General features: G+C 41.4%; 1 protein-coding gene and 2 long non-coding RNA genes across 3 annotated transcripts in view; 1 reads left to right on the plus strand and 2 right to left on the minus strand.

Moving 5' to 3' along the window:
* Positions 1-24,951, minus strand: part of LOC113453650 (sodium channel protein type 4 subunit alpha-like) — a 137,403-nt gene that overhangs the window by 16,825 nt on the left and 95,627 nt on the right. The window lies entirely within an intron of this gene.
* On the minus strand, positions 653-3,192 carry LOC113453696 (uncharacterized). The gene is made up of 3 exons (XR_015740620.1): positions 3,075-3,192; positions 2,455-2,507; positions 653-1,787 (listed from the first exon to the last, which is right to left on the minus strand). It is a non-coding gene; the product is annotated as an uncharacterized LOC113453696 (long non-coding RNA).
* On the plus strand, positions 4,437-11,488 carry LOC148123635 (uncharacterized). Its single transcript, XR_015740623.1, has 3 exons — positions 4,437-4,539; positions 4,701-6,013; positions 6,535-11,488. It is a non-coding gene; the product is annotated as an uncharacterized LOC148123635 (long non-coding RNA).

Below are 24,951 nucleotides of genomic sequence, written 5' to 3' on the forward strand. Positions count from 1 at the left end.
AGCATAATGGCGGCGCAAGATGGGCTCAAGGTCAGCCCAGTCCATTTCTTTTACGTCGGCGGGCTTTGCCAGCACCTTGGCCATCTTAAATACCGCGGGGCCACGGTGTGTTAGGAACACGGCTCGTTTCCTCTGACCATTGGCATCCTTGAGGTTGCTGCATTCCAGGAATATCTGGAAGCGATCGGTGTACGATTCCCAGTCTCGGTGGCTGGGTCGAATGGAGCGGGTGGCGGGGTGCTGCTGGCCATCTTGTGGGTCGTTGCGCGCTGTTTGCCACGTGCTGGTTCGGTTCCTCGCCTCACGATCCCACCTTCGTCGCCAGTGTTAGATCGGTAGATCAGTTCGCATTGAGAGGCGAGACTCGGAAGTGAACATTCAGCTCTCTATTGTGAGTTTAGAAAAGGAACACAAAAAGGCTTGCGAGCCGCTTGGCTTTATACAGCCGGCCAGCGGCTCGGCGGCCAATGGCAGCGCTTTGAATCTCCCACAATCGGCTCGGCCAATCGCGGTAGATTCTTAGCGCTCCAATCACAGGAGTTCAGTAAGCCAATCACGTTGCGGTCCGGGTGAACCAATCGGAATGCGAGTCTACAAGAATGCTAATACAGAGCACCATGACTATTTTTCTCCTCCGCTTCCTCACTGATAATGTGTTTTTGTGGTTGGGGCTTGCTGATTTCTTGCCAGATTTAAGAAGAAAGACCAGTTTACCAGGCTGTTCCTCACCACCATTATGCACTACAACAGAAGATGTCAAAGGAGGCAGTTGGAAGATGTAAAATGGAGCGCTTCTGTCGGGAGTGAACGGATGCTTGAGCAAGCCTCTTAAGGGAAGAAACCCGCTGAGCATCTAATAGTGCTAAAGGCTTCCCTGTTTTTTCCCTTTCATTTCTCCCAACCTCAAGATCTTCCTGTATTTTTCTTTGGTACCATTTTAACCTTTCTGTTGGCGCTTCTTTTTGAATCTCCAACTCATAGGTTTTCAACCTGTTTCCTTGTATTTCTTCTTTGAGGGTCACCTTTGTCCACCTCTCAACCTTGAGAGCTTCTGAAGTTTCTGTAGACCCTTCCTTTTGAATTTCCAATTCATGAGTTTTCAATCGGTTTCTTTGTATGTTTTCTTTGAGGGTCATCTTTGTCCACCTCTCAATCTTCAGAGCTTCTGAAATATCTGTAGCTACTTTCTTTTGACTCTCCAACTCATGACTTTTCACTTTGTGTCGATTATTCTTCAGTGCTTCTGAAATTTCTGTCGACCCTTCCTTTTGAAACTCTAACTTATGAGTTTTCTCTTTCTTTCCTGTTATTTTTTCTTTGAGAGTCAGCTTCAGCCACCTCTTAACATTCAGAGCTTCTGAAATTTCTGTAGGAGCTTCTTTTTGAATCTCCAACTCAGGAGTTTTCTTATTTGTTTGAGAGTCTTTCTTATTTTTTCTTTGAGAGTCACCTTTGGCCACCTATGTTAAACACTTGCAACCCAGTCCTAATTCTATGTACTCAGAAGTAAGCCTCATTGAGTTTAATATGCTCCCAAGTGATTCTGAGAGATTCCAGGGAGCTTGCAAAATTTTTAAAAACTCAGCATCCTGGCATATTTAATTTGTATTATTATTATTATTAAGACTCAGTAATTCAGGCTTTCCTAAGCCACATCTGTAATACTTTTGGAAATGTGGAGCCATGCTTTTCAGATCCAATAAGAGAACTAAGTAGCAGGTTACCAGTGGTTGCTTCTGCATTTTGCATTTTCAAGTGTACCTCTCTCCATCCTATCCAGAAGTGTCCTTAAACAAACAATTAAAAAGAAAAATAGTGAGATGTTAGCCTGGATAAAACCCTTTGGCAATGTGCAAACAAAATATGGCATAAATTTCTTTGGAGTACATAAGCTCTTACCATTTAAATGAAAGATGTATTTATTTTCATTTCTCAAAATGGACTTAAAAGATCTTTTCAGTCACCAGACTCTTCTGTGCAGGTACAAGTATTGTGCAGGCAGTAGAAGGCTTAATTGCCTCTTATGCTGAAACACACACCTGCAATTGTCTCCAAAGATTAAGACTGCATATTGCAGGCAATCCTGTATTTCTTTGGGCCTTTACTTATTTTTGGCTTGGTTAGCATACACGCCCACCTGGCAATCTGAAATGTAGTCTTTGTTCAGCACTGAAAATAGCTTAAAGTTGCCAAGATGAGAGGGAAACACCACCAGCTGGGGAATGTAACAGGAACTCAATGCTCTACATACAAATTCATCCAGCAAAAAGCAGATTATTCAGCAATGTTTTCGGTGTTTTCAACTTTTACTTGCAGCATCCTGTGCTTTTTAAACTTGCTTTTTAAAACTGAAACTCGCAGGTGCATTTCCCAACAATCTTGAGATTGGTCCTCATAAAGAGGATTTTCAGAGCAGAGTGTTGCAAATAATTAAGCATCTCCAGGCAGAGTTACCGTTTTTCCAGAGGGGTCCCTTCCATTCCTTTGGCAGTTTGATGAGAATAGATCTGTTTAATCCAAAAAGAGAGGCATAATTGTGAGGCATAAATGTAAAGATTTTACATAGTGAGGAAAAAGAATCAATGACTGTCTAGAGAACAATGGCTTTTTCTCTGTTTCTCAATAAGAAACTCTTCCTTTTCTCCAACTTCTGTGTGTAAAAAGATCTGTGGTCTCCAACATGGTTTGATAAGCCTCGTCAGATGGTCTTACGGACCAAATCAAGCCTATGAGCCAGATGTTCCCTATTGGACTTGGGAGTAGAATGACTCCAAATCTATACACCCGTTTAATTATCTCTATTAGACCCCCTCACCAATACTTTTACAAAAACAGTCCCATCCTTTCTTGTGATTTTGCTATATCATTGTCGCATCTGCTCTGGCTCTTTAAGGTTGAATATATTATATTAAATCCCACTGCACTAATGTGGTCTCCCTTAAATACTAAGGAAATGTTAGCTCTTCACCAAAGCAATATATTAAGAGTTGGAAAAGTTTACTTTTTCATTACTGGGCTTTGAGATACAGTGGGTTAATAAATATAAGGTTCTTTAGTAAAGTATTTTAGCTTACCTTAATTATAAAGGGTACTGCAATAATAATCATTATAAATATTGTCACTGAAAGAGCCAATAGGATGTAAATAAATTTGCCATTCCTGCCAATTTTTTGTAGCATTCTCTGCTTTGCTATCTGTAAGGTTAAACAAAGAGAAGCAAAATGGAAGATAGGTTTTCATGTATTGCAACTTTTCTTCATCCTGACTAGTGATATAGAAGGCAACTTGTACTCATCAGTATATATTGGACCGTTCTGTAACAGCTTAGATCTCAGATAATGTTAATATAGAATTTGCTTAATTTGAATGTCTTAGCCCATATCACCACACCTATAAAATTTAGCAACACCTATAATCTAAACCAGTGGTCACCAAACGGTGGACCAGGGCCCACTGGTGGTCTGTAGAGAAATGTCACCCTCAGAGCACCCTCCAAAGCAATTAATCCAGGCTGCATAGAAACACAAGGCTGCACCTCCCATATGGCCCAAGGGGAACCCTCCCTGCCCATTCACTCCTTACCTGGCAAACTTGCTTGCTAAATTGCTATATTTCCATTCCCCCCACCCCCGACCATCAGCTGTTCTGCTGTGCTGAGAGATTTAGATTAGCTAGGAACAGGAAATGGTGGGATTTCTTGCTTTCTAGCTAGTCTTTAGATCTTCGGCTCTGCTTTTAAGCCCAGCCAAACCTCCCTTAGGACTAAAGGTTCTATTATTCAGTGCAGACTCCCGGCAAGCAAATTTTATGTGACAGACTCAGGTAGCTGATGGCAGATAGATCACTGAATGATTCTGTGAGCAACTCAATCTGCTTTGCCTGATTTTGGGTAAAAGTTGCTCTTTCTTTATAAAAAAACTCAATATTTATATAAATATTTATAATATTTACATACAAGCCATGCCCAACCAGTCACATGACCCCCAAGCCAGACTAATAAATTAGGCCACGCCCACAGAACTGGTTAGTGGTCCCTGGGATTTAAAATTATGAGTTTGGGGGTCCTTGAGGTCCAAAAAGTTGGCGACCCCTGATCTGAGAGACTATACATGCTTTCAGCAGAGAGTAGTAAGCACCTTTTAATGTGGAGTAGCAGTGCACCAGTATGTTCTTGCATCTGGTGAGACAACTGACTTGCTGATTGTAACAGAGCAACTCGTGAGTATGATTAGGTCTGTTAAAATTCCTTAAAATAATAAGTAGGGAGTCTGGACATTTCTGTTCAGTGTACAACTCTTGCCATCCTCTGCTAGGCTAGATGATTGAAAGTATGAGAAAGTTAAGGTCATCTCCAATTCTGCTCACCTTTTAGTTAATTGTGTGAGAAGTGTTAATAAAGTATCCTTTTTATGACTCAAATCTCATGTTGAAAGATAGATTATGTCCTTGAAGTAAGGGAGTGCAGTACCAGGCATATGCCTTTGAACTGCTGGGAATTATCACACTCCTTTGGAATGTCTTTGAAATGCCAGATACCGGGTAAGAAAGTGTCTGTTATGTGCTGGGTACCAAAAAGATAATAAAATGTAACTTGTATCCTGAAAGATGTATTGTAAATCAAGCCATTTGTATACCGGGGAGGAGGGGGTAGTTTTAGAGTATAAGAGTAGAGCAAAAGCTATGTTTTTCATTCCTCCCAGCTGCCTAGGGTGGAACCCATCTGCAGATGTATATCCAATAAAGCCTTTTTCCTTGGATCAACTTTGAATCCTGGTGGTTTTTCTTTAGCCACAATCTCACAATTTGGGGGCTCGTCCGGGATCCTCGACGGTGGTCGACTGGAAAGCGGGGACCAGGTAAGAGAGTGGCCACAACCTCCCATTGAGAGGCACCTCTCCCCGAATTCGGTCAGACTCCCGAGGTGACTTTGAATCCAGACGTTCCTTGGAAAAAGAACTGAGACGAAATGCTGGCTGAGAGTTTGTGAAATCAATCTGAGTTGGGGACGCCCACACATCCTTTGACTGCGGAGAGTCCAGGAGTGATCAGATCAGGTAAACTTTGTTCCTTTTATTTGTAGCCAAAAGAGAGAGATCCTTAAACTCCCTGGGGGAATCCAGTGCTTGCTGGAGGATTGGGACTAGGAGTCTAGAAGAAAGAAGTCCTTAAACTCTCTGGGAGAATCCAGCGCTTGCTGGAGGACTGGGACTGGTGAGTCAAGGCTCTGGGAGCCTAAAAGAATAGAGATGGGAAAGGGACAAAGCAAGGGTCTTGGAAACCAGGAAGAAGCCTGTCTGGGACTGGGAAAATTTGACAATGGCAGAAAATCAATTCCCGTAGATTCGCCCCTGGGACAACTACTTAAGCAGTGGTTCTCCCTGAATCTAAAGGAATTCACCAGACATCTCAAAAAGAGAAACATGATTTATCTTTGTCGAGATAGATGGCCAAAATATCCTCTGATTGATCCTAAATTTCCATGTCACTGGAGTCCTGAGGGGGAAACCAGCACCTATTGGATGACCAAATTGCGAGACTATATTCTCCAACACAAAATGACCACCCAAATTGCATACATAGATCTATGGTTTCATGTGAAATTTGAAGGTCCCGTCCCTCTAATTGAGGGTCAATACATGTCTCAACAGAAGGGCAATGAAAGAGAGACAGATGATTGGCTTCAGAGTCCGCCGCCCTCAAATCCTAACTTGAATAATGTACCAGCCAATGTTCCAGCGGCCCCGCCATTGCCGGTGGCACAACCCCCTCCTCAGCTGCCTTATCCGCGTCTGAGAAAAGAAGTGGAACAGTTGAGAAGAGATGTTCAAAATTTTCCCTTCAGCCAAAAACCTGAAGTGGATGCATTTCCTCTTACGGAAGTCCCTAATGGGATCAATGCTGCAGGCAATCTGGTGACAGTTTTTGTGGCTGTCCCCATAAAACCAGCCGAGTTGCGAGAATTGAAGAAGACTCTTCCAAAACTTCATGAAAATGCTCATGAGGTGGCCAAACAGTTAGAGCCATGGTTGGGTCCGAATGATTACACTTATCAGGAACCGATGTACATTTTGGGACATCTATTTACTCCTGAGGAGCGGAATCTCATCCGGACCTCAGCCTGGAGAGCGTGGAATGAAAGAGTGAATGGGCAACAAGGGGTGGTGGCAGGAGATCAAAAATTCCCCATAGCAGTTCCAGATTGGGATCCAAACACTGCGGGTGGCAGAGCAAGTAAGAGGGATATGAGAGCAATGATTATGGAGGGGATAAAATTGGCAGTCCCACAAGGGAAAAATTTAACTAAAGCCTTTGAAGTAAACCAAGGCAAAGATGAATCCCCTGTAGATTATTGTACCAGACTCCGGGAAAGTTTAGTTAAATACTCAGGAGTAGACCCTAACACACCTGCTTTTGAAGCCATGCTGAAAATGCAGTTTGTGACTGGAGCCTGGCCAGATATCCAAAAGAAAATTCAGAAAATGGATAATTGGGGAGCTGTGGGAATGGTTGATCTCCTGAAAGCAGCCCAACAAGTTTTTGTGAACAGAGACACTGTAAAAACCAGACAGAAGTCCCAGATGATGGTTGCAGCTGTACAGGCTGCAACAAAGAGCGAAGTAAAGAAAAGTGGGAATTTTGGGAAGGGTCCAACTGGAGAAAGAAGAGAGAATTTGGGGGGGGGGGTACAATCAGGGAGGTTTTCGAGGTAGAGGAAGAGGTTCCAGAGGAAGAGGCATGGGAATGAGACAGCCTGGAATGGATAGGAGTTGCTTCAGGTGTGGGAAGGAAGGTCACTTTGTGCGCGAGTGTCCTACCAACCGAGAAGAGCGGAGTTATGCATTGTATGATGATTAGGGCTGTTCCGGCTCCTTTAAGAGGACCTGCGGGGAGCCATTGGTAAACATTTTAGTGGGTCCTAACCGTCAGGAGCGGCTGTTCCTGATAGACACTGGCACAAGCCGGACTTCTGTGTGTGACCCGGTAGAGGGTGCACATAGATCAAGGAAAGTGATAAAAAGTAGTTGGGGTGAGTGGAAAATCACAGGATGTGAGTGTGTTTGAACAAATTAGGCTGGAAATGAATGAAGTGGTGACTGAAGCTGAAGTGTTGTATATTTCTGATTCTGGAGTGAATTTGCTGGGGAGAGATTTGTTGCCTGTGTTCGGTATCCAGCTGTGGGATACCGGGAAGGGAATAAGGATGTGTAAGATGACTGTGGAGGATGAAAGGGCAATTTCGGATGAGGTCTGGGCAGGAGGAGAGAAGGCAGGGCGAATGAACATTCAGCCGATTAAGATTCAAGTGCAGCCTGGGGTGACAAAGCTTTGGACCCCACAATATTCAATGAGCAGGAAGGGAAGAGAAGGGCTGAAACCAGTGATAGACAGATTGTTGAAACAGGGCATGTTGGAGCCTACTATGTCACCTTTCAATTCCCCAATATTGGTGGTATTGAAGAAGGATGGGAAGTATAGATTAGTTAATGATTTGAGGAGGATCTCCTGATCCCTATACTATCTTGGGACGAATTCCTCCCAAAGACAAATGGTTTACTGTGATAGATCTGAAGGATGCCTTCTGGGCATGCCCCCTTGAGGAGGGAAGTAGAGACCTGTTTGCATTTGAATGGAATGATCCTGAGACTGGGAGAAAACAGCAATTAAGGTGGACAGTACTTCCCCAGGGCTATACTGAGAGCCCTTTGTTGTTTGGACAGGCTTTGGAAGAAAAGTCAGTGTCTTTTGAAAAAGGGAAAGGGATCATGTTGATTCAGTATGTGGATGACTTGTTGACGGAGAGAAAGAGAAAGAGCTTAGAGCAGCATCTGTGGCTTTGCTAAATTGGCTGAAAGAGCAAGGATTGACAGTTTCAAGGGAAAAGATCCAGTTTGTAGAAAGGAAGGTGAAATATTTGGGGCATTATATTCAGCAGGGGCTGAGGTCCTTGGATCCTGAGAGGGTGGAAGGGATCATGAGCCTGGCTCCCCCCAGAAATAAGACAGAAGTCAGAAAAGCCCTTGGATTGTTGGGGTATTGCAGAGTCTGGGTGGACCAGTACACTGTGTTAGCTCAATTCCTGCACAGGAAGCTGGTAGGAAAAGGAGAAAGTATAGAATGGTTAGAGGGAGATGATGAAAAATGGGAAGGTTTAAAGAAGGCACTGTCATCCGCACCGGTTTTGGCTTTGCCCAATTTGAAGCTCCCATTTCATCTGTATGTGTCAGCAACCCAGGGAACGGCACTAGGAGTGTTGGCGCAGAAGAGGGGGGGGCAATACCAGCCCATCGCCTTTCTGAGCAAAACTCTGGAGCCGGTGGTGAGAGGATGGCCGGTGTGTGTGCAGGCTGTGGCTGCTACAGCTATGTTGGTGATAGAGAGCAAGAAGTTAACCTTTGGGGGAGCCCTTGTGGTGCATTCTCCTCATCAGGTCACTTCTGTGCTAAGTCAGTTGGCAACAACTTGGATGACAGAGGGGCGGATTCTCAAATATGAGACCATTTTGAGACCCAGCCCTGATGTAGTGTTTGGGACAGACAGGAATTTGAATCCAGCAGAATTCCTAGAAGGGAGAAGACAGGATTGGGAGGCTGAGGATCATGATTGTTTGTTGCAGGTAGATTTGATGACAAAGGTGAGGGAGGATCTGGAAGAGACTCCTTTGAAAGATGGGGAAAGGTGGTTTGTGGATGGATTGAGCAGGGTTGAGGAAGGAAGGAGGAAGTCAGGATTTGCAGTCGTGACTGGAGAAGGGGAGGTCATAGAAAAGGGCTCCCTTCCTTCTTCATGGTCTGCGCAGAAGTGTGAGTTGTTTGTTCTGAAAAGGGCCTTAGAGTTGGCTGAAGGAATTGATGTGACAATCTGGACTGATTCCAAATACGCCTGGGGTGTGGTCCATACCTTTGGTAAGATCTGGCAGGAGAGGGGCTTTATCAAGGCTGATGGGAAACAAGTTGAACAATTACAGCTTGTGGAACAGGCCTTGGAGGCCCTGCAACTGCCAGATCAAGTGGCAATAGTGCATGTGAATGCTCATCAGAAAGGGAACACCCCAGAGGTAGTTGGGAACAGGTGGGCAAACAAGTGGGCAAAGGAAGCTGCAGGGGAAATAGAGCTGGTAATGGCATCAATTCCCTTGCTAGAAATGGAAGAGGATGAGGATTGGAAACCAGAGGGAAAAGAGAAGGATGAATTGGAAAAAGAAGGGTGTGTGCAAACCGAGAAAGGATGGATGACTTTGGAAGGGGTGAATGTGGTTCCCGTGAATGTTAAGAGAGGAATTCTGGAAAAGGTACATGAGGGAGGACATTGGGGGACAGAGGCACTGGTGAAGCCACATTTTTGGAGTCCAAAGATGTGGACACTAGCCCAGAGCATCTGTTGGAAATGCTTGATATGTTTGAAAGTAAACAAGAAAGCAGCAAGGAAGAAAGAAATGGGAGGGCGACCCCTAGTGGGCTGGCCTTTCCAGAGAGCACAGACTGATTTCACTGAATTACCAGAGAAAGGGGGGTGGAATATTTACTTGTGATTAAAGATCATCTGACAGGGTGGGTGGAGGCCTATCTGACTAGGAGAGCCACAGCACCCACAGTAACCAGGATCCTGTTAGAACAAATCATTCCTCGTTATGGGATGATGGAAGCTATTGATTCTGACAGGGGGACACATTTTACACAAAACAATGTTGCAGTCTGTGATGGGAGCTGAAGGGGTGAAATGGGATTTACACACCCCGTGGCACCCAGAATCCAGTTCTAAAGTGGAAGAGGGGGAATGCGGAATTGAAGAAACATTTGACCAAATTAAAATTGGAGAATGGGCTACCATGGACAAAGAACTTATCCTTGGCACTACTCAGAATCAGAACATGTCCAAGGAAAGACACTGGGGTCTCTCCATTCGAGATGTTAATGGGGTGACCCTACTTGGCAAAAATAGGGAATCCAATTCCTGAATTCAAAGATTTGTTCTTGAGAAAATATTTGCAGACACTGTCCAGGTCTTTGCTTTCTCTTCATAAACAGGGATTGTTGGAGCAACGACCACCTCTTGCTGGCAGCCAACATCCCCATGAAGTTGGAGACTGGATCCTGATAAAAACTTGGAAGAGCGAGAAGCTGCAGCCCAGCTGGGAAGGCCCGTACCAGGTGCTGTTGACAACTGAATCTGCAGTTCGCACTCGAGAAGGAGGCTGGACGCATTACAGCAGAGTCAAGAAGGCACCGGAACCTGAGAAACCTTGGAAGGCCATTCCAGTGGACGGTCAGCTGTTGAAGTTAACTCTGAAGCGGTAACATGCAGCTGATTTGCCTAGTGACTATTTACCTACTCATGAGCAGGATAGGAGGAGAGACTGAGATAAAGACAAAAGCTAAGACTGAGGGACAATGTGATCAATGCATAAAAACAACAAAAACAGGGACACAAGAGAAAAAGACTCTAATTTTCCATACTCAACTGAGTTGCAGGAAAAGAGACTCCGGGACTTGTATCTACAATGGGACATCTTACTCCATTTGTAAGGATGGAGGGAGTGTCAAATGTTATGACCCGAAAGGTCCCACACATAGGTACGCTATGACACATTTAGCTAAAGAAAGTGCACGCTCAAGAACATATATAATGCAAAATTGCTTGGCTCTGGATTATTTGCTTGCTAAGGAGGGAGGAGTATGTGGGAAATTTAATCTAACAAACTGCTGCATCGAAATTGATGAGAGTGGAAAGGTGATCCAGGAGATAGCAGACCGAATGGTAAAAGTAGCCCATGTACCGGTCCAGACTTGGGAAGGATTCAATATGGGGAACCTGTTTGGATCCTGGTTTCCTAAACTCCCAGGGTTACAAGCCATAGTAGCACTCATTGGTATCATTGCAGCGGGGTGTGTAATACTACCATGTGTTCTTCCTATATTCATCCGCACGATAACTAGCGCTCTCTCCCTGATAGCCAAAAGGCAGGTTGTTGAACAAATGATGGTGTTAAGACAACAATATGACCCATTGGAGAACCTGGAGGAATCTCCTGAAGAAGGATGGAAGACAGCAGGCTTATTATTAACTGAGTTTGAGTCAAGGATGGAACGAGAACAGGGGGGATTGTGAGAAGCGTTAATAAAGTATCCTTTTTATGACTCAAATCTCATGTTGAAAGATAGATTATGTCCTTGAAGTAAGGGAGTGCAGTACCAGGCATATGCCTTTGAAGCGCTGGGAATTATCACACTCTTTTGGAATGTCTTTGAAATGCCAGATACCGGGTAAGAAAGTTCTGTTATGTGCTGGGTACCAAAAAGATAATAAAATGTAACTTGTATCCTGAAAGATGTATTGTAAATCAACCCATTTTATACCGGGGAGCGGGGAGGGGGGGGTAGTTTTAGAGTATAAGAGTAGAGCAAAAGCTATGTTTTTCATTCCTCCCAGCTGCCTAGAGTGGAACCCATCTGCAGATGTATATCCAATAAAGCCTTTTTCCTTGGATCAACTTTGAATCCTGGTGGTTTTTCTTTAGCCACAATCTCACAATTGGTTTACAAAATCTAATTCCCCCCCCCCCCCCCCCCCAAACAACCAACCCCACCCAAACAAAAAAAACCCACCCCCCCCCCACCCCACCACCCCCAACCCAAACCCACCCACCCACAAACCCCAAAAACCACCAACCCCCCAAAAACACCACACCCCAAACCCCCCCCCCCCACCCACACCCCCCCCCCCAAAAAACAAGGACACACCACCCACCCCCCCCCACCAAACACCCCCCCCCCCCACCCCAAACCCCCCCCCCCCCCCCACCCCCAACCACCACACCCCCCCCCCCAACACACCCACCACAAACAAAACACAACCACCCACCCACACCCCCCCCCCACCACCACAACACCCCCCCCCACAACACCCCAACCACACCCCACCCCCCCCCCCAAACCCACACAAACCCCAACCCCACACCCCACACCCCCCAACACAAACCCCCCCCACCCCACCCACACAACACCCCCCCCCCCCCCCACCCAACACAAACACACAACCCCCCCCCCCCCCAAACAACCCACAACCCCCCACCCCCCCCCCCCCCCCCCCCCCCCCCCCCCCCCCCCCCCCCCCCCCCCCCCCCCCCCCCCCCCCCCCCTTTACTCTGTACAGATTGTCTTACATTAAGATACCTCAAATCTGTATGTTTACTTCTCGTTTTAACTGCAATATTAGTGGCCATTTGAATTGCTGCCTGATTATCTTCATGTACAACTATAGGGTAATTTACAGTTATACCCATATCCTTCAACATTTGTTTGTACATAATCAACTCAGTACACAATAAAGATAAACAGGAGAATTCTGCCTCCATAGTAGACAAACTTATATGCTGTTGCCTTATTGACTTCCAGCCTATTAACGTCTTACCCAGCATTATGGCTGTTCCTGAAGTCGACTTTCTAGTATCTCTTTCTGCTGCAAAACTAGCATCTGCATAAGCACTCAATATGAGATCACCTTCTGGTTCTAAATACAGTGCATGGTGTAATGTTCCTTTAAGATATCTTAATATTCTTTTCAATGCTATCCAGTGACAATGAAGTGGATCATTGTTATGCCGTGCCAGCTGATTAATACTAAAAACTATATCTGGCCTTGACCAATTGCTAATATATGATAAGCTACCAATCAAAGATTGATATATTGCCTTATCAAATTTGGGACTTTGAGTATCCATTTTGCAAATATCCTGACTCATTGGAGTCTTTGCAGGCTTACAAAGTTCCATTTTATAATCTATTAGCAATTTAGATATCTTATCTTCCTGAGATATCTTATAACCTTTCTGTGTTTTCACTATATTTAAACCTAGATATCTCTTTATCTCCCCTAATTGCTTGATTTTTATTTTCTTACCTAATGATGCTATAATTCTATTTGCTTCATCATTAGTCTCAGTAATCAACACAATATCATCAGTAAACAATAATAATAATGATATTTTTCCATTTGTCTCCCTTTTAAACAGACATGGATCGGCTAAACCAGCTTTAAACCCTATATTGTTCAGTTCCTTCACAATATACTGGTTCCATTCATAGCCCGATTGTTTAAGACCATAAAGGCTCTTTTTTAATAACCAACAATCATTATTATTGTCTCCTTTAAATCCATTAGGCCTTTTCATATAAACAGTATGTCTTAGTGGAGCATGCAAGTAAGCAGTTTCCACATCTAAATGGTTAATTATGTATTTCTTGCTTGCTGCCCACACTAATGCTGCCCTTAAAGTTGCTGCTTTCAGACTAGGTGCAAATACTTCATCATTTTGCACTTTGTCTAAAGCCTTGGGCTACTAACCTTGCCTTATGGATTGTGTTTCCATCCTTATCTGTTTTTATTTTAAAAATCCATTTGCAGCCAATGGGTTTTTCATTACTAGGTAATCTCACGTTTTCATACACTTGCATATCCTTCAAAGATTTCAATTCCTTATTAATTGCTGCATACCAATTTTCTTTCTCTTTAGAAGGATATCTTCTTATCTCATCTACAGTATTTGGGATTCTATTTTCCTGGCACACTGTATTAGCCTGGTATCTTTCAGGCGGTCTAGAAATACGTGTAGTTCTTCTGGGTATTACTGGGCTTGGTTGAGTTACTACCTGTTCCTCATCTTCAGCTATTTCTTCCTCTAGGGGCTGTACTTCTTCCTGTACTTCTTCCTTTACATTATTTTTAAAGTTACAGGGATACTTAATGGGATTTCTGTATGATTCAATAATCACCTCATTATTGCTATCCTGCTCTAACTTATCCCATGCTACGTGCTCTAGAAATTGGGCATTAGCACTACATAACACCTTAGATGTGCCTTTCTCCCAAAATCTATAAGCCCTATGGTTAGCTTGGTAACCAACAAAGAATAATTGTTTAGCTCTGTGTTGCCCTTTACGCCTGAGTTGTGTAGGGATATGCACCCATGCTGGTGCACCAAATGTGTGCAGGTAACTCAAATCAGGCTTCCTGCCATGCCACATGGTGAATGGTATTTCACCAGTGGTTGAGTTAACAACGTTATTTAATAAATGATTAGCACACATTGTGGCCTCCCCCCACAAAGAATCAGGTAACCCAGAATCAGTTAACATAGTACGAGTCATTGCCTGCAATGTTTGGCCTCGCCTTTCAACATATGCATTGTGCTGTGGTCTGTATGGTGCAGATGTCTTATGAGCTATTCCAGCTGCCTTTAATCTATTCTGGAATTTGCTATTAACAAATTCCGTACCATTATCTGTCACCAGGGTTATCAGTTGCCGTTTGGTTTTTCTCTCTGCAAACTTTAACCAGTTGAAGAAATGTTGATATGTTTCAGTTTTGCTTTTCATTAAATAGCAAAACCCATATCTAGAGTAATGGTCCATAATGCTCAGTATATATCGAGCACCCCCCATACTGGGTTTCTTTGGACCTATAATGTCTGCAAATACTACTTCTAAAGGTTCTTTAGTTTTGAAACCATTTAGCCTATTTGCAGGCATTATTTTACTCTTATCTTCACAACAGACATTACAACGCAAATACTTATCACAGGGTTTTAACCTTATTCCTTCAGATAACTCTACTGTGCGTTTTAGCATTTTAAAATTCACATGCCCCAAACGTCTATGCAATAAATGGATACATTCATCATGAGGCTTGATATTATTAAATACAGTCTGTGCCTCCCCTTTCTTACTATCATGTAAGACATACAACGTTCCATTTAAAGCTGCAGTTACCCTTTTGCCGTCTCTTTCCAGTATGCACTTATTATTCTTAAATGTAACCACATATCCTAGTTTATCTAATACTCTTACAGAAAGTAAGTTCATCTTTAACTGTGGTACATATAACATTTTTATATTCTGGTTTAAACATGGACAATAAGCAATACCTTCACCCTTGGCCTTGAGGTGCCAGCCATTTGCGAGTGATATATGTTGAGAGCTTGTAGACATTTTTATAAACTTTGTCTTATCTCTCGTGATGAAGTGGGATGCACCACTGTCCACCACCCATAAATCATTCTTCATATCACAATTGCCAAGCATGGCCAGTTCAAAGGATTTCTTTGGCTTCTTTAAATTCTGGCTTTTTCTTTTTCTGCAGAATCTTGCCAAATGTCCTCTGCCTCCACAATTAAAACACTTTTTAATTGTGTATGCCGTTGAAGATAACTTCTCTTCCTCCGGGTGCTTTACTTTACACAGCTGGTTTCTTTCAAACTTTGAAGATAATTTCTCTTCTTTATTAGGCTTATCTTCTCTCAGCTGGTCACGTTCAAACCTTCTTCTGGCTTCTTCTAATAGCCTGCCGGTAATCTCAGTTACTGATAAACTGTCTTTTGGCAACACCTCTAATGCAGTCACAAAATCATCATAGCTTCGATCCAATGAAGACAATATGATGTATACTTGTTGCAACTCATTAAAGATAAGCTCTTTTTCTTGCAATTCTTGAAAAATGCTTTTCATACAGTTTAAATGAGTTAACATGTCTCCATTTATCTCAAGATGTGTTCTAAACAGCTTCCGTGTAAGATTGATATGAGCTCCTACACTGTCTCGAACATAAATCCTTTTGAGATTCTCCCAGCAGTCTGCAGCATTTTCCACTCCACGGATATGAATGAGTTGCTGGTCAGACAGGGTGAGACCTATGATGCACAAAGCCTGTTCATTCTTTCGTTCATAGTCCTGTATCAGTTTATAATCCTCTTCATCATTAGGATTTAAGTTGGATACATCTGGTGGGTTTATTATTATGTTCCACAAACCTTCTCTTCGTAGCAGTAAACTACACTTCATTGACCATGAAACATAGTTTGTTCCATCTAACCTGGATATCATGGACAGACTTGGCAAATTTACTTGTGCCATTGCTCTGCAGAAAAATAACTATTCAACAAACAGTTTGTCTTTACAGCAATGTGCAACTCTTGACCAAACTCTCACTGCTATATCCTGGTTAGTTAGACTGTGCACACTGCTGGGCCCATAACCAATGTTAGTGTTTGGGGATAAACCCCCGAGCAGAGTGCACAGCAGCAGTCTAACCAGGCAGCCAAATGAGAGAGAGAGGCTGGGCCCAAGAGTATACACACACTTGAGACAAAAACACTGTTTGTGGTTTTTTAAATAGATATTTAATTCACACAGAGATTAAGAATAGTCATTCAGTCCATATGTCAGTATCCAGTATATCCATCCAGTTACATAGTCTATAAACAGTAAATACAATGTCTTTATCTGCTTGTAAGTCTTCTTCTTCTGATACCTTTCTCTCAAAGACAATGCTGAATCCTCAGCTCACCAAGCAAACAGTCTTTGTGTTCAGTTGAAATGGTATCTGGCACAGTAGCCTCCAAAAGTAAGCAGATAGACGTTCCAACACAGCAGGCAGCAGACCAGGAACAGAACCAGGTGCATCCAGAAGCCGGGCCTATTACGTTTCCCTTCCTACCTATATTGCTGCCTGCAACCGCACCCACAATGACATTGCAGTTTCTTGCTTAAAGCTACAAGACACTTAATCCTAGGTTTACATATTTATTCAACCCAACCCTGGTTGGTGTATCCATATACCCAACAAAAGTAATTACATTGTGGATTACCACAAATGAGATTAAAAAAAACACGATTCTATTGATTCCGACACCAGTTTGCCATTGGATTTTCTTTTCGCTGACCCTCCCTTCTCCCTCCAACAATGAGCCCTGCAATTCCATTTAAAGCAAAGAATAGAAGCCCCCTCACTAATTCACAGGACAGCTCAAGGGTAGGCTCTAATAAGGGAATTGCACATAGCACATGGAAAGGGGCCCAGTGGAGTAGAGTGCATAAGAGACTAGAATCCAGGAGTCTGCTAGCTGACTGACCTTGGGCCGCTTTCTCCAAGCCTTAGGAAGGACACAATGGTAGATCATTTCAGAAATCTTTCCAAGAAAAGTGCAGGGACTTCTCCAGGCAGTCTCCATGGCTCAAAACTGACTCAAAGGTGCCAAACCTCAACCTTTCATCTTCAATTAGACTTATTGTCTTGAGGTTCCATCTCTTAAAACTGAACTTTCCTGGCTCTGCTGCCACCTTGAAAAGGTTGCTTTGTCCAACAATAGAAGTAACCCCAGATATTCAGACAAGGACTTCCCAAGCTTCCCTAACAGTTATCATTATGAAATATAAAGTATTGCTTGTAAAGTTTTAGTTATAGTTAAAGAGCTTTTTTTTTTAAAAAAAAATAGTATTATTACAGTTAATGAAATGGCTCCAAAAAGTCCAGAAAAGATAAGGGAGTGGGTGGGGAGTGCTTTCTGAGCTGTAGCTAGGGTGACTTTGGACTTTGCCCTGCAGCTATGGAATGTTTGATGATAAGCGCTCCGGATAGGTTGTGAGCTTGTTAGTATCCAGCCAATGGGAAAACACAACAGTGTTGAGTGCAGGCAGGGAGGGAGGGTAAGGGATATAAAAACCTGCTTCATATTTTGATCAAGATCTGCCTCATGTGCATCTGTATTTGCAAATATACTAATAAACCTTTGCTACTTTTTAGTACCGGATTGCCTTCGTTGCTATATTGCTATTGATAAAGCCATGAAATCATTGCTCTTGGTGTTAACAAATCAAACCAGATTCCTAGGATTTTTTGTCTGCAACCTTCTACTGGAATGGTCTTTCTCCTGATAGCTCTCAGACATCCACAGACATGATTCTTAGACACCTACTGAATACTTGCCACTTTCCCAAAACCTTTACTATGTAAATATTGCCTTTCTTTTTAATATGTCTTTTATTAATTATAATTGTAATTGATAATCTTTCAATCATGTTTAGTTTCTTTGTCTACCACTTGAGAGCGTGAAACTAACCAGATGGCTTCACTTTGTGGCTTCTGCTATAAATACAAGGAAATGTGAATACATGTGGGTCTTTCCAACTTTTCTCCAGATGCAAGAATGTTTGTTGAGCTATAGTTGTTTATCATACTATAAACCCAGATAGCAAGGTAGACACTGGGCATTAGCAACTTTAGATCAATAGCTCTATTTTTACAAGAACAGCAAACACCTCAGGAACAAATAAGGTTCCACTTGGATTTCATTGGAGTTTTTGATGCCATTAACCCTTCTATTATTGTGGACAAGCTATATGAATTGTACACTGGAGATGAGGCTTGAAATATTTATATTTATGTTTTGATGGCTAGTTTTAAATAGTGGTAGTGTCCTGTTAGGAATAACAAGGTTACCTAACGTAGTTTGGGTAAAATAATATATATAAACTATGATAGTAAGTTTAAGTGTGTGTCACTTTAAACTGCAAAGCATGTAATTTTGGGTGCGGTGTTGAACCGCCATAAGAGGGAGCAAGAGAACCCTGACGATTCCCTGACAATTACTGGATTGCATGAATTGATGGTTTGTTAACTGCGTGTTTCCCTACTGCTGAGTTGCTGAAGGAGGAGAGGAGGTGTGACTTCTTCATATCTCTACTGCGAGGAGATATATTACTGGACTGATATTTGTAAGTTTACTGACCTCTTTTTCGACACTGGAATTTGCAACTGAATAATCCCTGGACGGACTGAACTAGTGAATGATACATGGACTGTTTGACTATGCTATAACTCTTGCTGGAATAAACTATTTAACTAGCACAGTGTATCTGTTTTACTGAGTGCAAGCTACAAAAACGTTTATCTCACATATTTTGCCTGCCTGCGTGACTGCCGTGCAGATTCTGCTAGGGTGTATCCCTAACATGTCCCTTTAAGGATTTCCTTCTTTTCTCCATGCTAACTTTGATATTTCAATCAATCTCTGGACGAGAGAGACCTAGAAATATATCACAAAGAGTAGATGATTTTGAGTTTTTCTCAACAAACATAAATAATGGTGTGGTAATGGATAGAATAATGATTAGGTAACTTGAAACTAGCCATACAAGAAGGAAATACCGGTGTGCATATGAGTTTAAAGTATTCATCTAGTTCTGAATGGGATTATCAGAGGGCTGCCTGATCCAATGTTGCCCCTAAAAACTTAAACAGTCTCTGACAACAAATAAACATTCTTCATCAGTTTTGACTGATAAGCCAGTTGTCACTTTTCTTGCAGGTGACAATCTGTCTACCCTGTCCATATATCATGTATGTTATAGTTTATAGTCATAATTTCAATTACAGATATAAAAGGATCTGACACTGTATTTTGCATTTGGGAATCTGAAAACATTATTGAATATTTTATAGAGATGCATTATTGCATCTCTATAAAATATATACATATGAGGGTCATCCTGCCGCTACACAAATGTCATGTGAATGAGTACACATTTGTAAAACATCCTTCTGGCACTAGGAAATGTATAGATTTTATCACTGGTAACCACTAAGGCCATGAGTAATAAGAACCCAATTGCAGTTGCTCCAGATGGGAGAATAGCTATTCTGAAATGTTTTTCAGCCTCGGGATAAGGATAATAATAAAAAGGCAAATGAAAAAATGTATTTAATAACAAAATATATAATAATAAGGAGTTCTCTAGATAAGTAGGATTAATCTTCTTCCTCTTATCAGTTCCTCTAATCAGTCTGCTCGATGATGATGATGATGATGATGATGATGATGATTATTATTATTATTAATGTAATACACTTATTCTCAGATGCTTCTGAAGTTATATCTATATATTGAGGTGCCATTTTTTTTTGAGAAGAGGAAGAATTTCAGTATTTCAGAACTTCTGTTTCAACAACACTCTCATAGCCAGTCATCTCCAATTCTGCTCACCTTTTAGTTAATTGGTTTACAAAATCTAATCAGGGTGAAGTTTCAAGAAGAAATTACACAGTTGTATTACCATGAATGAAAAAAATAAAAAAAAAATGATTCTATTGATTCTGACACCAATTTACCATTGTATCTCAGGACAGAGGGAAGAACAATCTTGACCCCAACAATGTTTCTTTCCCACCACCTACCTTTTAACCTTCTTTCCCACACCTTCCTATCAGTGGTGGGATTCACATTTTTTTTACTACCAGTTCTGAGGGTGTGGCTTGGTGGACATAGCAGGGGAAGGATGCTGTAAAATCTCCATTCAGAGGTGGTATTTGCTGGCTCTCTGAACTACTCAAAATTTCTGCTACTGGTTCTCTAGAACTGGTCAGAACCTGCTGAATACCACCTCTGCTATGTACTTGGAAGTAAGCTCATTGAGTTTAATATGCTCCCAAATGATTTTAAGTGATTCCAGGGGGCTTGCAAAATTTTTAAAAACTCAGCATTCTGGCACACTTTAATTTGTATTATTATTATTATTATTAAGACTCAGTAATTCAGGCTTTCCTAAGCCACATCTGTAATACTTTTGGAAATGTGTGGCCATGCTTTTGAGATCCAATAAGAGAACTAAGTAGCAGATCACCAGTGCTTCTGCATTTACAGACCTGTTTTTCAAGTGTACCTCTGTCCATCCTATCCAGAAGTGTCCTTAAACAAACAATTAAAAAGAAAAATAGTGAGATCTTAGCCTAGATTCCCCCTGATTCCCCCTTTGGCAATGTACAAAAAAAATATGGCATACACGCACTCCACCTTCAGTGATGATGTGGTCCCCGTACACTTCACACAGTTGCCGAAAAATTTCAATCGGTTTATGGTTTTTTGCCAACAAAAAATTTATCACTGATCACACCTCACAACTTGCGGGATTTTCAATTGCAGCACACATTTCAAACGTTTGCTGTGAAATAATGGGCAAGATACAAACCTCCCACTAGCATGACTAGATGCAGATTGAGCAGCGGACACACAGACCAAAGATGACCGCGCTAGCTCCACCCCTTCTTGCTACAGACGAAAACGTAATCTATTTTGTGGATAGCCGTCGTACATGCCCACCTGGCAATCTCAAGTTTAGTGTTCATTCAGCACTGAAAATAGTTTAAAGTTGCCAAGATTCGAGGGAAACATATGGTACCACCCTGGGGTGGGATTCAAACAACCGGTTCTGTGTGTGTGGCTTAGGTGGTGGGCCTGGCTTGGTGGTCATGTGACTGGATGGACATGGCTGGGTGGTCATGTTATTGGCTGGGTGTGGCCAATTCAATATCACTCACACCGAGGCACGCCTAGCTTCCTCACCTAGCTTCTCATGACTGTGGGGATGCTGCAACAATTGTAAGTGTGAAAAATGGTCATAAGTCACTTTTTTCAGTGCCATTGTAACTTTGAATGGTCACTCCACAGTGGGTTAATAAATGAATATAAGGATCTCTAGTAAAATACTTCAGCTTACCTTATTATAAAGGGTACTGCAATAATAATCATTATAAACATTGTCAATGAAAGAGCCAATAGGACGTAAATAAGTTTGCCATTCCTGCCAATTCTTTGCAGCATTCTCTGCTTTGCTATCTGTAAGGTTAAACAAAGAGAAGCAAAATGGAAGATAGGTTTTCATGTATTGCAACTTTTCTTCATCCTGACTAGTGATATAGAAGGCAACTAGTACTCATCAGTATATATCAGACTGTTCTGTAACAGCTTAGTTCTCAGATAATTTCCGGATCCCTTCATAAGTGGATTACTACCTTCCTGTCAAACAGGCAACAAATAGTAAAAATAAGGAGTGCTATATCAAACCCTGCTGCAGTTAACAGTGGTGTCCCCAAGGCAGCGTTCTAGGTCCCACACTCTATATAAATGACCTTTGCGATCACTTTATAAGCAACTGCGTCCTCTTTGCAGATGACGTAAAACTATTCTACACCATCGACAATGTTACTATCCTTCAAAGCGACCTTGATTATGTGTCAGAATGGTCAAACATCTGGCAACTCCAAATCTCAACCAACAAATGCTCTGTCCTACACATCGGTAAAAAAATCAGTACACCAAATACAAACTAGGTGGATATGACCTTGTTGATGATCTTCACTCTGTCAAGGACCTTGGAGTTCTCATATCAAAGGACCTAAGTGCCAGAGCTCACTGTAACAGCATTGCCAAAAAGGCATTAAGAATTATAAATCTAATCTTACAAAGTTTCTCCTCTGGAAATATTGAATTGCTAACTAGAGCATACAAAACTTTTGCCAGACCAATACTTAAATACAGCTCATCAGTCTGGAATCCACACTGCATATTGGACATTAATACAATTGAGCAAGTCCAGAAGTATTTCACAAGAAGAGTACTACACTCCTCTGCTCACAACAGAGGCTTGTTGTAGTCTTATATCACCAGGCTTGAGATTTTGGGCTTGGACAACCTTGAACTATGCCACCTACAGTTAGACTTAAGTGTAGTACGCAAAATTATTTGCTCAATGTCCTACCAGTCAATGACTACTTCAGCTTCAACCACAACAATACAAGAGAACACAACAGATACAAACTCAATGTAAATCGCTTCAAACTCAATTGCAGAAAGTACGACTTCAGCAACAGAACGGTCAATGCCTGCAATGCACTTCCTGACTCTGTTGTTACATCCTCTAACCCCTACTCCTTTAACCTCAAACTATCCACTATTGACCTCACCCCATTTCTAAGAGGTCTGTAAGAGACGTGCATAAGTGCACCATCCTGGCCACTGTCCCTATCCTGTTGTCTCCATTTATTCGTACCTATTTCTTGTATTCTTACTCATGTTTATACTTATACCTATTATCTTGTAAGCAATTGACAAATCAAATAAATAAACATAAAATAAATAATGTTAAGCTAGAATTTGATTACTTTGAATGTCTTAGCCCAATCAGCACACCTATAAAAATTTAGCAACAGCTATAATCTAAACCTATTTCTTGAAGTTAGTTTACTAATCCATAATATGTTTTTAAGCATGTTTTATTACCTTGAACTTAGAATCCTGGTTTATTATTAATTTATACTTTGCCATACCAGAGGCCTTTACCATTTCATATATTGGAATGTATGTACCATTTCATAATGGCGCATTGTAAAATTTTCTGAATAACCATATGTTCAGTGGGGATGGAAGGTAGTTTCCAGCACTGGGCGAATGCCATTCTGGCCGTGGTTAAGATATGAATTGTAATATACTTCGATTTTTTGGATATTTGTTTATCAAAAATTCCTAGAAGGAAGGACTCTGGTTTCTACTCAATTTGTTCCTTGGTTATTTCCTCTAGCCAGCGCCTAATTTTTTGCCAATACTTCTGAGTTTCCTTGCATGACCACCACTTATGGAAGAAGGTACCTTCTATGTTTTGACATTTCCAACAATTGGGGCTCGTGTTGGGGTGCATCTTCGCCAATCTTGAAGGGGGCAGGTGCCATTTATAAAACATTTTATATGAGTTTTCTTTATAGGCTGATGATTTCATGATCTTAATGTTCCTGTTCCATATCCTTTCCTATTCTGATAGGGTAATGCTCCGTCCTACGTTTCTGCTCCACTCAATCATATTTCCTTTGACAATTTCTTGTTCTAGTTCTGTTTCTAATAAATGTTTGTAAAATTTAGATATATATTTTTTTTTACTCGGTCCTAATAGAATTTTGTCTAAAGTCTATAATTTATTGTAGATTCCAAATTCCTTAATGTCTTGTTTGTATCTACTATGAATTTGAAGGTACACCCACTGATCAATTATAAATCCTCGCTCTTGTAATTCTTGTCGTGTTTTCAGTTTTCCTTGTGGGTCTAATAAATTTTTGTACTTAATCATTTTAGTTATATCCAAATTATTAGGGTGTACTATCGCTTCCATTGGAGATAGCCAAATTGGTATTTTTAGATAGAGTTTTTTACGTACTTTTTTCCAATTGGTTAATAGAGAGTCCCTGATAAGATGCCTATGGAAATATGATTGCCTGGGTTTCCCAGTTTCCCACAGAAAGGCATGCCATCCTTTCTGCATATCGTGGCCTTCTAATATTAGTGTTCTTTTGTTGGTTAGATTCACCCATTCCTTTATCCATAGTAGGGTGGCTGCCGTATGATATATTTCCCAGTTTGGCAGGGCTAATCTTCCTCTGCTTTTCAAATCTTGTAGGGCTTTTACGTTAATCCTAGCTTTTTCCCCCTGCCACATAAATTTCAGCGTTATCTTGTTTAATTCCATAAAAAAAATATTTAATTTGATTGGAATTGTCTGGAATAAATATAGAAATTTTGGCAGAATATTCATCTTAATCAGAACAATCCTGCCCAATAAGGAAAATTGTAATTTACTCCAGGAATCTAAATCTTTCTTGGATTGTCGGAGAAGTTTGTCATAGTTGTTTTCTTTTAATGATTTGCTTTGTGGAGTTAGCCAAATTCCTAAGTATTTAATTTTTTTTGTCACCTGTATTCCCATTGTTGTCTCTAGCTCTTTATTCTGGTCTCCTGTTAAATTTTTAGTCATTAATTTCATTTTTCCCCTGTTAATTTTAAATCCTGCGACTTCTCCAAATCGTTCTAGTTCTTCTAATAAGTTATGTCCTTTTTCTATGGGCTCCTCCAGAAAAAAACAACAAATCATCAGCGAAGTCTTGTACTTTATACTCTTCTGATTTGATCCTCAGTCCTCTAATTCTCGAATTTTGCCTAATGTACGTCAAAAGAGATTCTAGGGTGAATATGAAAAGCAGAGGGGAGAGAGGGCAACCCTGCCTTACCCCTTTATCTATTTTTATCGGGCCAGTTTGTTCCCCATTGGCCTGTTGGGTGTGGTAAATTGTAGTGATGACGTTTTTGAATCTGGTGCCGAGGTTCATATTATATATTTTTTGAATTTAGAAATGCCAATTTAAATTGTCGAATGCTTTTTCAGCATCCAAAAACATAAATGCAAATTGTTTTTCCGGATGGGCTTCATAGAATTCTGAAATGTCTATCACTGTTCTTAAATTATTCTTAATTTGTCGAAATGGGAGAAATCCATTTTGATCTTCATGGATATGTGTGTTTAA

The sequence above is a fragment of the Pseudonaja textilis genome, unplaced genomic scaffold, assembly GCF_049901715.1.
Source record: "Pseudonaja textilis isolate UNSWEBS1 unplaced genomic scaffold, rPseTex1.2 PTEXSCF33, whole genome shotgun sequence".
In the NCBI taxonomy this organism is placed as follows: Eukaryota; Metazoa; Chordata; class Lepidosauria; order Squamata; family Elapidae; genus Pseudonaja; species Pseudonaja textilis.